This window comes from Peromyscus californicus, unplaced genomic scaffold (assembly GCF_007827085.1).
Source record: "Peromyscus californicus insignis strain IS unplaced genomic scaffold, ASM782708v3 Scaffold_11__1_contigs__length_118956290, whole genome shotgun sequence".
Lineage (NCBI taxonomy): Eukaryota > Metazoa > Chordata > Mammalia > Rodentia > Cricetidae > Peromyscus > Peromyscus californicus.
In genome coordinates this window covers 52,444,018-52,456,312 of record NW_026294402.1, presented here as the reverse complement: position 1 = coordinate 52,456,312, position 12,295 = coordinate 52,444,018, and the positions used below count along the sequence as shown (strand labels likewise).

General features: G+C 51.9%; 1 long non-coding RNA gene across 1 annotated transcript; it reads right to left on the bottom strand.

Moving 5' to 3' along the window:
• Positions 1 to 5,459: 5,459 nt before the first annotated feature.
• On the bottom strand, positions 5,460 to 7,502 carry LOC128104246 (uncharacterized). Its single transcript, XR_008215924.1, has 3 exons — positions 7,371 to 7,502; positions 6,045 to 6,315; positions 5,460 to 5,853 (listed from the first exon to the last, which is right to left on the bottom strand). It is a non-coding gene; the product is annotated as an uncharacterized LOC128104246 (long non-coding RNA).
• Positions 7,503 to 12,295: the final 4,793 nt, after the last annotated feature.

Below are 12,295 nucleotides of genomic sequence, written 5' to 3'. Positions count from 1 at the left end.
TAGGGGTGAGGGCTGGAGGAGTCCAGGATGCCTCAGAGGTCCATGCCAGTTTTGTGCAAGAAGGGGCCCTGAACAGATGTACAAGTATTTTGGGAGCTACTCTTCGGCCCCCAGCTGGCTTCAAGGAAGTTCCTGGTGTTTGTCGAAGCCCTTGGGTCCCCTCAGGGGCTTTCACTGCTCTCTGCCTTCCTGCCTCACCCACCTCTGCTGCAGTCAGATGGACACACAGAACAAAGGTCCTTCCACTCCCCGTCCACTTCCTTGCCCAGCTAACAGAATCAAGAATCACTTTGACTAGCTTGGTTGCACCTGTGTACCGAAAGAGTACCTCATCCCTTATAAATGGATAATATACGTGGAGTACCTGTACCTCCAGTCTGCCTGTCAGAGCTCTGAACCCCCAACCCTAACTAGAGAGCTTGTCCCAAAGACACAGAGCTCAGAGCTCACAGGTGTATACTGACGTCATCCTGTGGCCAATCCTTCCAGCCATGAAGGCCTAGCTGGGACAACGTGGGGGCTTACGCTTTAGACCATTGAGCTGTCAAGGTCGAGGGGGTTTTGGCCATGACTAGTGCCTTACAGTGTCAAAACCCCAGCTCCTTGGTGTTTAGTACCAGGACAGGCCCCAGGAAAAGCCAGACCTCAGAGGCCCTTTGCTAATGACCCAGAAACTGCCCCTGAAGCCCCACAGGAGTACGTGATGGGGAAGTGAGCCTTACTGAGGCTGGGGAGTGCTTTAAGAACAGCATCTTCTGGAATTTCCCTACCACTTGAATTTCTGCATGGTGGACCTCTGGACTCTGCCTTAGGACAGATCAGTCCTGAGACAAGGAAAAAAGAGTACAACAGTGAACACAAGAGTAGGTGAGGCTGGGTGGTGGTGGTGGTACACGCCTTTGAGCCCAGCACTTATGAGGCAGAGGCAGGCGGATCTCTGAGTTCAAGGCCAGCCTGGTCTACAAAGTGAATTCCGGACAGCCAGGGCTACACAGAGAAACCCTGTCTCAAAAAAAAAAAAAAAGGACAAAAAAGAGTAGGTGTCGACTTGAGAGCCACCAGGCCTCCTCCCAGCACCCAGAGTCACTCCTGAGTGTCTTGGGTGGGGGTCAGAGGGAAAGGGAGCCTCTCTGCAAGCCAGACATAGAGACCATGACAGACAAGGCCTGCGTACCCTATCAGGCTGGATCCACCTTTAATACCTTCCAGGCACTACCTTTACCTTTACCAGACCAAGGGCATGCTGCCAGAATAGGATCACACACACACACACACACACACACACACACACACACACACACACACACACACACAAACCCTGTCTACGTGAACATGTTTCTGATATGGTCAGTGACTTACCTGGGACATTGTGAATCAAGACAGATGTAGAGCAAGAGCCATTGGGCTGCAACTTGATTCTCTACAGCATGAGTTCATTGAATAAACCTTTGCAGGCTGCCTTACAGCCACTGGCTGCTCTGTGCTTGGAGTTATGAAAGCAAGACAGGCTGTGGACATCGTGGGCCAGCCAGGCTTGGCCCTGCTCAACCAGGCCTCCTGCACCCTTGGGAATCGTGATGAGTTGGTTGAGAGTCAGACCTACCACCATCCGAAACCTAGAATCGGGGTCTCAAGGGGACAAGAAAGGCAGAACCGAGAGATGCAGAAGAGAAACCAGTTTGTGCAGACCCTGGGGGCCTCTGTCACTTAGCCCTCACCCACACACCAAACAAGAGCCTGGGAAAGTTTTCAGAGCTTGGCTCTCTCCCAACGGGGCATACCTATCTCTAGCACAAATGTACATGTGCACATGTATGTGCACACAAACAAGTTAGTGAGGTTGTGTAGTGATTGAAAGCTGTACTGATGGTGGGAATGTGACCCCTGGAAAGCAATTTAGCACCCCCCTCCCAAAATCAAACAGGGTTACCATACAATTGTGCAATCCGCTCCAATTATATAAAAATTATCTAGATAATCTAGAATTATCAAAGAATCAAAAAACATGATCACACACAAACTTTACCCAGATCTTCACGCAGTATTACTCATAACTGACTCAGTGGAAACCTCTGCCCACCACAGAGGTTTTTGGTGAGTAGATAAACCAAATACAACAGAGTTGTGAATGGGGTGTCATCAGCACTAACATGGTGGGAAATGTAGATTGGTCCTTCAGCGCAGATGACATGGAAAGCATTAAGCTAAGTGAAAGAAAGCAGATTCAAAAGTCTGATGTGTGGGGCTAGGGATTTAGCTAGGCAAGCACAGGGCCCTCAGCTCTGGGGTGGGGGCAGGGGAGTCTGATGTGTGACCCAGACAAATTCACAGAGCAGGAAGTAGAGTAGGGGGAGGAGGGGAAGGAAAGTGACTGTTGGTAGGAAGGGGGTTTCTTATAAGTGAGGGAGAGTTCCGGAATTGATGAATGGAAGGATCACACAGTAGTGTGAATGTATGAAAACCACAACTTGAACACTTGAAAATAGTGACTTTTTTTTTTTTAGTGTGGATTTTCTCTCAATAAAGAATGTGTGAAGGCCAACAGGTTCACCAGGGACAAGTGTGAGTGGCCAAACCTGACTGAGAAGCTGGTTTGTCTATTTGTGTCTGTCTGCAAAGTTGTCACACAAGTTAGTCTTTGCTCAGAGAAGCCCCCGTGCCTCTCCAATGTCCCATGTCTCCATGAAGAGGTGGGGACAGGGAGGCTTGGGGACATCCAGTGGAGTGCTCCCCTTTTGTCCATAGCTTCAAACAAGTGTCCCACAATAAAAGGACTCCAAAGCCAGCTTCAGTCCCAGCTCTGTCTAGGTCCTGTCGTGACCTGAAGTTTCCCCTCAGTGAGCATTACCTCACGGGGTCTTTCTGAGGCAGGATGTGGCCTGACAGAGCCCCAGGATGAGTGTTCCCTCCTAACAGCGCCTTTTTGGCATGCATGCTGGCCATGTGTGGACCAGCAGTTGGGAAGTCCTTCCTCGGTTAGACCACAGTATCCCACTGGAGAAAGCGGTGGGCAGAGGTTTCCACTGAGTCAGTTCTAACTCAGCCTCAGGCCCCCAATGCAGGGGGTCCTAACCCATGGATGTTTATGTGTTGGTAATGGGGCAGGATGTGGGTGCCCTCCGCCCCCTAGAGCAGCTGTCTGTGAGAGAAACACCCCCATGCATACCAAGAAAGTTCTTCACCACTGAGCCACACCTCAGCCCTCCCTGAGAAGATTCTGATGGGAGCCAGCAAAGAACAAAGCTGTCGTCCTCACCCTGCCCCATCAGACTTCGCAGCTAAGCAGAGGAGCTAGATCCCACCCAATCATCTCTGGTCCCAGAGCGGTCAGAATGGCTAAGCACCTCCCCTCTCTGAGCTCCATGTGTCTTGGGACAGATGATCCCGCCCCCTCCCTCTGATGACCAAGCCTTAAGTCCTAACAGACTGTACCTAGGAATCCCTGACCCTGGAGCGGGCTCTGCCCCAGGCCTGATCATGGTGATCTGGCCCGTGAGTCACTTCCCCATTTCCGCTGTATTCACCCTGTGTTAGCCGTGAGCCTAAGCAGAGAGAGGCGCCATAGCTACGCAGTGAGTGAATGAGAGTGATCAGGTCAGTCTGAGCCCCTGAGTTCATCTGAGCCATGAAACTCTGGGAAGCGACTTACCCTTCCCAGGTCTGAGTTCCTCTAACTGAACCTGGAGACAGTGGGCCTGGCTGCAGCCTGTAACCTCAGGGGCCTGAGAGAAGGTGAGTGCGAGCACCAGGCCAGTCTGGGCTGCAGAACAACTCAATACCGGCCTAATGAAATCAACAAGACCCTCTTCCAAAATTTAAACAGAACAGGAAGAGGAGGAAGTGCTGAGGAAGCAGCTCCGTAGTGGGGTATATAGCATGTGTGAAGCCATAGGTTCAATGTTCAGTAACACACACACACACACACACACACACCACACATGGGGGCAATGTCAATTTGCAAGAGTTTATGGAAAATCTCTAAGATATTTTCTTTTTAAAATAATTTTTGCTGGGCGGTGGTGGCGCACGCCTTTAATCCCAGCACTCGGGAGGCAGAGCCAGGCGGATCTCTGTGAGTTCGAGGCCAGCCTGGGCTACCAAGTGAGTCCCAGGAAAGGCGCAAAGCTACACAGAGAAACCCTGTCTCGAAAAACCAAAAAAAAAAAAATAATTTTTGTATACATTGGTTAACTGTGTATGCATGAAGGGGTACTTACCTCAGCATGCCTGTGGAGGTCAGAGGACAACTCTTAGCAGCTAGTTCTTTCCTTTCACCACATGGGTTCTAGAGAATCGAACTCATCAGGTTGGCAGGTTGGCAGCAAGCACGTTTACCCAATGAGTCATCCTTGCCATGTTTTAGACACCTAGGCAGGTAGGTGTGTGTTACTTGATATATGTTCACCTCTATTATATTTAATAGCAGTTGACCTGAATACTTTGAAGCCAGTCTGGTTGACTGATTAGTGTCCCTCTTTGGCAGAGAGGTAGAGGTATGTGATAAGTTTCAGAATGCTCACTGGGCTCTGCTGGGCCAGGCTAGCCCCTTGGCACAGGTCTAGAGGATTTCAGCTCCTGTCTGGCAGGGAGAAGTGGTCCTTGACTGGTGTCAGCCTTGGCTCCCCCTGACCCTACAGGCCTCTTCCAGCAGAGCCCATAAAAAACAGGTGCTCTGAGTAGGCAACGGGTGTGTGCTAAGGGAGATAGGGGGACACAGGCTCTGTGTGCCTCCTGAGCCCAGACACCAGAACAGGATGTGTCCTTGGTGTCTCTAAGGACTTCCTGTCTGCTCCCACCTCCCTTAACCCCGTGGAATATCTTCGATCTCAGGATATCAAGAAGGTTGGGCATGCCAGGAAAGTCCCAGCCCGCCCAGGAAGTCCAAACACCTGGTGGGACCTCATCCGGCCCATTGTCCTGCAGGGACAGAAACAGAGCCCTAGTCATCATGACCACCCACCCCAGGGACATGTAGTCCCAAGCTTTCCATGGGTGGAGCACATAGTCAGGCTTCCTTCCTGCAGCCACCTCACCCTGAGGCAGGTTCTAGTCCAGTGATCCCCTGGCCCCAGCCTCAGGTAGGTCACAGTGCATCCCGGCAAGTACCCAGCAAAGGCCCATTATTTCTCTGCTGGCCTCCAGGAAGGTCCTGACTCTCTTTGCTGGCAGGCTATTGTGGTCCAGTGATTCCCATTAGAGCCCTCGGTATTGGTGACGTACTCAGCTGGGTCCTCCAGTTCCCAGAAGTGAACACACAAAGGAAGCTTCACACACACCCTTTCACGAGGACCCTGGGAAGCAGGACCAAAGCGAACATGTGCACAGATGTCTGTGTGTTTACTCAAGTGAGCAGCCCAGATGTTGTGTGCCTGTGCACTTATGCACAGGCAAGCTCCCCTCCCCCCACCCCCCCACCCCCGCGCCCCCGTGTGTGTATGATTGTTTCCAGTAAATGAAAACAAGAGACCGGGCTCAAGAGAGAATAGGAGGGACATACAGGGAGCATGAGACTGGGACAGAAGAACAGAAAGAGCCCCGACTGCACCCTCCGGGCGCTGCCTGCTGCGACAGAGGCTCTCCCGGCGGCATTTTGTTCATCTCCGTGTTTGCTTAGGCCTGTGATGGGGGTAGGTGTCTTCAGAAGAGGTGACGATTCAACAGACGGAGTTCCGGATGGGCTGTATGAGGCTAGGACTCCCACAGACCCTACCCCTCCCCACTCCCAGGCTCAGTCTGCAAACTCTTCAGCGGCTTCAGTTGGTTCCAGCTGAGAAATAAGTCTGGGTTCCTGTGGTGTTGGTGTGGATTGTCAACGCGACACCGTCGAGAATTTGACCTGGGAGATGGGCATGCCTGTGGAGAATGGAGATGAGGTTAACTAGTGTAGAGAGGCCATCTTAATTATCGGTGGGACCATTCCCTGGGCAGGGGTCCTAGATGGTAAGTGGAGAGAGAGAGAGAACTGAGGGATAGCATGCCATCATCACTCTTTGCCTCTTGAGTGCGTTTTCCATGTGACCAACAGCCCCCAGGCCCCTGCTAACCCTCAGACTTCCTGGTCACAATGAACTTCACCCTTGAACGTGGAGCCAGAGTAAACTCTTCCTCCCTTGACCTGCTTTCGTCAGGGTGTTTCCTCACAGCGACAGGCAAAGAAACAAAGACGGGTCTCCAGTCACACACGGTGCAGAGTGATTCAGGGCTCTTGAGGTAGCTGGGAGAGGAGGGCACCCAGAGCCACTTTAGCACCCGAAGGTCCTAAAACCGTCTGACCCATCATGAGTGGCCAATGCGCATAGCGAGGAGGTCTCACATCTGCTGAGAAACGGAGGTGGTGTGGAGGTGAGAAAACCTCAAGAGTCTGAAGCCCTCCCCGACACCTTCACCTCGATGAGAAGCCTATACATTCTGCCCACCCCTGCTTTCTCCGGGGAGGGAGCTGTGTGTAGATGGGAACAGGCAGTCAGGAGCCCTGGCTTCTAAGCCTGGCTCTAATGGTCAGGTCATTCTGGGCACGAGGCTGGTTCTCCCAAGCTTTATCTGCCTGTCTGTCTAATAAGGAACCATAGAGTCTACACCGTCACTCGGCCTCCAAGGGCTACTGGGAAATGACATGGCAAGAGGGGCTTTGTTAATAGAATTCTGGCATCAGCCATGGGAAGAACCGTGCCAGAAGCTTAGTATTTTCCTCTTGGCTTCCCCTAACGTCATCCCAGGAAAGGAAAGGGACTGTGGCTTCTGCTGGCCCACTTCCTGCAGCAGGGACCCTGCTCAGCTCTGAGCCGAACTCACAGTTCTGCTGCGTCACCTGTGCGCTCATTACTGCCACAGGAAAGCTCTCTGCGGAGTGAGTCTCAAAGCCCTCACAGTGCCCAGCACCCATGCCACAGCCAAAGGGCTCCAGGCTGGGAATCAGGATATAGCCGGTCTGGTCCCACATTTGCCCCAAAGGCAACAACAGTTGCCTTGAGGACTTGTTCTCACTGTTCCCTACAGTGCCCAGAAGACGGGAAGCCCAGAATTTCAGGCAGGAAGACATAGGACTTCTTGCAGATAGTAAGTGTGGAACCCCCTAAATAGGGAGAAACTCCTCCTGAGTGCTGCATGAGAGATGGATGACTGGACAGAGATGCCACTCCACCTAGGGGAATCTGTACGGAGGATGGAGCCAACAGCCATTGCTGGCCTGCCCCCGACACCCAATCCTGCTTAACCATCTCCACTTAACCCCAGTGGCTCCTACTCTCTGCCACACACTGCAGGCTCTCTCGCCGGCTTTCAGCTTTGTCCCGCAGGTTCCATTGTCTAGGACCTGCTCACTGCATCCAGGTCTGCCTAAGTCCCCATTAAGAACCAAGTGGCTTGGTCACCATCTTCTGAAAGCCCAGGAACCAGTGGGCTCAGTTTGTTTGGGTGGGCAGAGCAGGAGGCAGACCTCAGCAGGCCTGAGAGTGGAGTGCTGACTCAGGGTCCCCAGGGCCAGGACACAGAGGAGCCGGGCAGTGGCTTGGGCAGATTGTGCAGACAGTCTGGATTGTGGAGGAGCCGGCGGGCGCAGGGCCCGGCTTGGCGCGGGTGGCTGTGGAGGAGGCTAAAACTGCAGACTATTTTTAGGCTTCTGTTCGATTTGAGATACAAGGATGCTCCAGGCTACAAGCCGTTGTTCACTGGGGAAAGACTGAAGTGGCCCGTTCCCCTACAAGTCACCAGAACCCCACCAGCAGCTCAAGGCCTTCAGAGCTTCCTCTTTTATCCCCAGGGACCTGAGTTGGGGGCAGAAAATGGACTGGACGCATCTCCATCAACCCCATATGCAAAACCTGTCTGGAGAGATGATTTCCATACTATTTGCAAGCTGCCCTGCTTCCTGAGCAGAAGGAATTGAAAGTGCCCTCTTAGAAAGCTCTCAAGAGAGCAGGGCATTCACCCATTCACCCAAGTCTCCCTTGAGCTGCCCTCCTGAGTAGCAAAAAAGCACAGATGGGAGGGTTGCCTGGTGGTGGAAGTACCACGTGGGCTCGGGGCAACAGATATGTTCCACTGAGTGAACTGGTCTCTCCCTCCCTACAGAGTGTGGGCTCACTCATTCCATCTGTGAATATTTTATTGAACACCTACTATATGTCCCACACTGTTCTAGATGCAGGAGACTGAGTTGTGAACAAGACAAGATTTCCCACTCTCCCTGGTACTGTCCAGTAGAAATGCCATATTGAATCACCCAGGTTATTTATAAAATTTCTAGTAAGCCACATTAAAGTTTTTTTTAAAAAAATAGGTGAACCCGGCTGGGTGTGGTGACACATGTCTGTAATCTGGCAGAAGCAGAAGGATCCCCCATAAGTTCAAGGTCTATATAGTGAGTTTCAGGCCTGCCAGAGTTACATCGTGTAAGCCTGTCTCAAAACTAACATAAAATAAATAGATGGTAGGGGGCTGGAGAGGTGGCTCGGCATTTAAGAGCACTTACTGCTCTTTCATAGGACCTGGGTCCTCTCCCAGGACCCACAGCAAGTAGTTCACAATTAGCTGTGACTACAGTTCCTGAGATCCAACACCCTCTGGCTTCTGAGGGCATCTGCACACGCGTGGTGCATAAAAAGATGGAGGTGTACACATGTATACAGAAACAAAAATAATAAATGGCTTTTAAAAATAGACAGCCAGGCTAGGTGATGGTGGCGCACGCCTTTAATCCTAGCACTCAGGAGGCAGAGGCAGGCAGATCTCTGTGAGTTCAAGGCCAGTGTGGTCTACAAAGTGAGTTCCAGGACAGGCTCCAAAGCTACACAAAGAAACCCTGTCTCGGAAAAAAAAAAAAAAGATAGCCATGGGGCACATACTTTTAATCCCAGTACTTGGGAGTCAGGAGCAGGCAGTCTCTGTCTGACGACGGCCTAGTACACACAGTGAGTTCCAGGCCAGGGCTACAAAGTCAAACAACCACCACCACCACAACAAAAACTACCATTGCAATGTGTTGTCCACATAGCAATTTAAGAGAAATGTTTTTCTATATTTAGATTTTTGAAGTCTAATATGTCTTCTATCCTTACCGGACATCTTAAATCAGATAAGTCACATTTAAAGGGCGTAGTGATCCCGGAAGGGTATAGTTGTAGAGAAAAGCACTCATTTGAATCAGAAGAAAGAAATGCCACAGTTGGTCTATGACATTTGTAGCTGCAGGAGCAATAGCTGGGTCAAGTGACAGACCTGCATCTATCCGAGGCGATGGAGGCCCAACCTTTAGGATGTGTTCACTTCCAAAACCTCTAAACCCGTTCACTGTGCTTAACCTGGAGCAATTGCCTGCCTGAGTGCAGACCCCTTGTCATGGTCAAGGCCAGCTGTTCTGGCACCAAGTGCCTCCAGGATGTGGTCCTGTGTCACTCCCTTTGTGGGGCTGGCTCACTGCCACTGGTGACCCTGACAATATGTTTGTTTTTTTCCCCCCAAAGTTTCTTCCTCCCCTAGCTAACCAATACCAACATAAAAGAGCTTCCTGAGGCTGATTTAGCTGTTTCAATCCCTTTCCACCAGCCCACACCCACAGACCTCCTGTCTGGCACCCTCCCTGGGATCACCCACCCTAGCTGGGATGGCTCCATATCCTTCTTCAGCTAGATAATGACAGACTAAAATTAGGCTTTGGAAGGAGTTCTGAACACCAAAGGAGGAGTGTGGTGTTTTGGTTGAAACAGGTAAGGCTCGGATGGGAGAACAAACTAGACCTCAGGCCCTACCCATCTTTATCATCACTCTTCTTGCTGTCTCCCTACCCCTGCCAAATGTCCTTTGGTGACTCCTTAGTACCTGCAGGCCTTAGTACCTGGGGCCTTAGCTCCCGGAGCCTGGCACATGATGAAGTTGTCCAGGCTCACTTCCTAACATTCCTTCCTTTCATCTTAGTTATTTATTCATCAAAGTGTATGCAGCACCTACTGGGAACCAGGCACTGGTCCAGCTGTCGGGGATACAGCTGTGGGCAGCGCTGGTAAGGCTTCCTGCCTTTGTAGAGTTCACTGTACTCTAGCCAGGCCCACAAGCCCATATACCCTTACCCCTACCTTGATAGAACGGTTCCTTCCTCTTCCATTACCCCTCTCTATCTGGAGGGGGGTGGGGGGGGGCTTATACATCCTCTAAAGCACCACTCAAAGCCTCCCTTGAGCATGCCAGGTAGATTGGGTGACCTGTAGGCTCCCACCTCCGGCTTAGGGTCGTCTCATCAATGGTCACCATCTATCCCCTAGTCTTTCTCCCCTACCGGTCTTTGAGGGGTTCCAGGAGAGGTGCCTTTTCTCCTAGGGACCTTGGGGACCTGCATCTATGTACATTCTTCCAAATTCTTCCTCTTGCTTTTGCTTGCTCTAGGGCAAGCAAGCTGAGGAGCGATGAGACCAGGACTCCTGTGGGGAATCTCGGGTCACCAGGAAACCTCCGTCTGACAGCATCCTCCTTCTGTCAGCCAAGGAAACCACTTCCAGGCACCAAGGCACGGGGGTTCCAGGAACAGCAGATGGGGGACAGAAAGGTGGGATCAGAGGGCATAATGGTAGCCCTTTCTTTGCTCCCAAGAGAGAGCACGAAGACAGAGGCAGAAGGATGGGTCTCACTTTCATCCGCAGCCAACCCTGGCACCGTGGGTATCCTGTGGCCATCCTTGCAGCAGATCTGCTTGCCACTGAGCCTAGCCTAACAGTCTTGTCTACCCACTGCCAGACTGAGGCCCCTGATGCTGATCACCCATCAGGGCAAACAGTCTTGTCCCCAGCTGCCCCCTCCCTGATGGCTCATTTACATGGGATCTACATGGGCTCATTTCATGCCTGGATGCACACGGCTTCTTGCCTGGCTGAGCCTCTCCTTTGTAGAGACAAAGGAGTGTGCTCAGTCACTCAGATCCCTTCTACAGGCACATCAGGGTACCCTGAGCATTCCCAAAGGGAAGAGGAAGGCTGTTGGGGTACAGAGAAAGCAGGGACCACCCTAGAGGTCACCCATGGCCCAGGAGCAGTCAGGATTAAGCTCACATTCCTCACCAGTTGCTCTGCTCACTTGGGGGCTGAAGCTCGTTCCTTCCCTTGATTGGAGGTCTTCCTGAGAAGGCTGTGAAGTGTTGCTGTTGCCACCACCGCTGCCGCTGCCGCTGTCACTGCTGCCATTGCCGCAGCGATACGCTGGAGAACGAATAGACTGGAGCCGGACCCTAGGAGGCTCTGGAGAGCAGAAGTCTTCCCAGACCACAGCAGGCACGAACAGCCGCGGACTCTGCTGGTCTGGGTTCCTCAGAAACCCATCGTCCCAACCACTTTCACTACTTAGGCCACCTTGGGAAGACTGGGTTGGGGGAGAAAAATGTGGGATAGTCACCAGCCCTGGGCTGGCCCAAGTGGACAGAAAATGCTGTGGGTAAGGGTAGGGAGTCTTCCACAGCTCACTAGAAGCTCAGCTGATGTCACAGAATCCGTCCCAAACTGGCTATACACCCCTCCAACAGAAAAGCTCCTAAGACACTCCAAAGGCCTTGGTCCCTGCCCCTGATGGACAAAGAAACAGGAACAAAATGGGGCAGAGAGGAGTAGAGAGAAGGCTCAGTGGTCAAAAGTAATGCTTGCTCTTCAAGGACCCAGGTTCAAGTCCCAGCAGTCACATAGTGGCTCATTACTATCCACTATCCAGTGTAACTCCACTTCCCGGGGATCCAACACTCTCTTCTGGTCTCTGTAGACACCAGGCATGCACATGGTGCACAGACATACATGCAGCAAAACACCCATACTCATAAAATAAATTTTGTTGCAGGGGACGGGGGTTTATTGTTGTTTTTCAAAACAGGGTTTCTCTGTGTGTAACAACAGCTCTGGCAGTCCTGGAACTCGCTTTGTAGACCAGGCTGGCCTCGAACTCACAAAGATCCACCTGCCTCTGTCTCCTGAGTACTGGGATTAAAAGTGTGTGCCACCAGTACCCAGCTAAAATAACAAATTTTAAGGGGGCAGAGAAAACCATAAGGAAGGTCATTAGGGGGACATCTGGGCTCCTTTCTGAGCTGTCAGGTGTCCCCCCATATCTATCCCACAGCCACTGTCTTTAGTCCTGGCCTCCTTCCCCTGAGCAGCTTCCTCGTTCCCTCCCGTTTCTCACCTGCCTCTGCTCCAGTCCTTTCTCTAACAGGATGCTCACGGTAGAGACAGAATGGCATGCAGCGCCCCCCCCCCCCCCTTTCCTAGCAGCCTGACCAAGAGCAAACAACCCTTCTTTGGTCCTATCCTGGCACCACCAGCCTCTT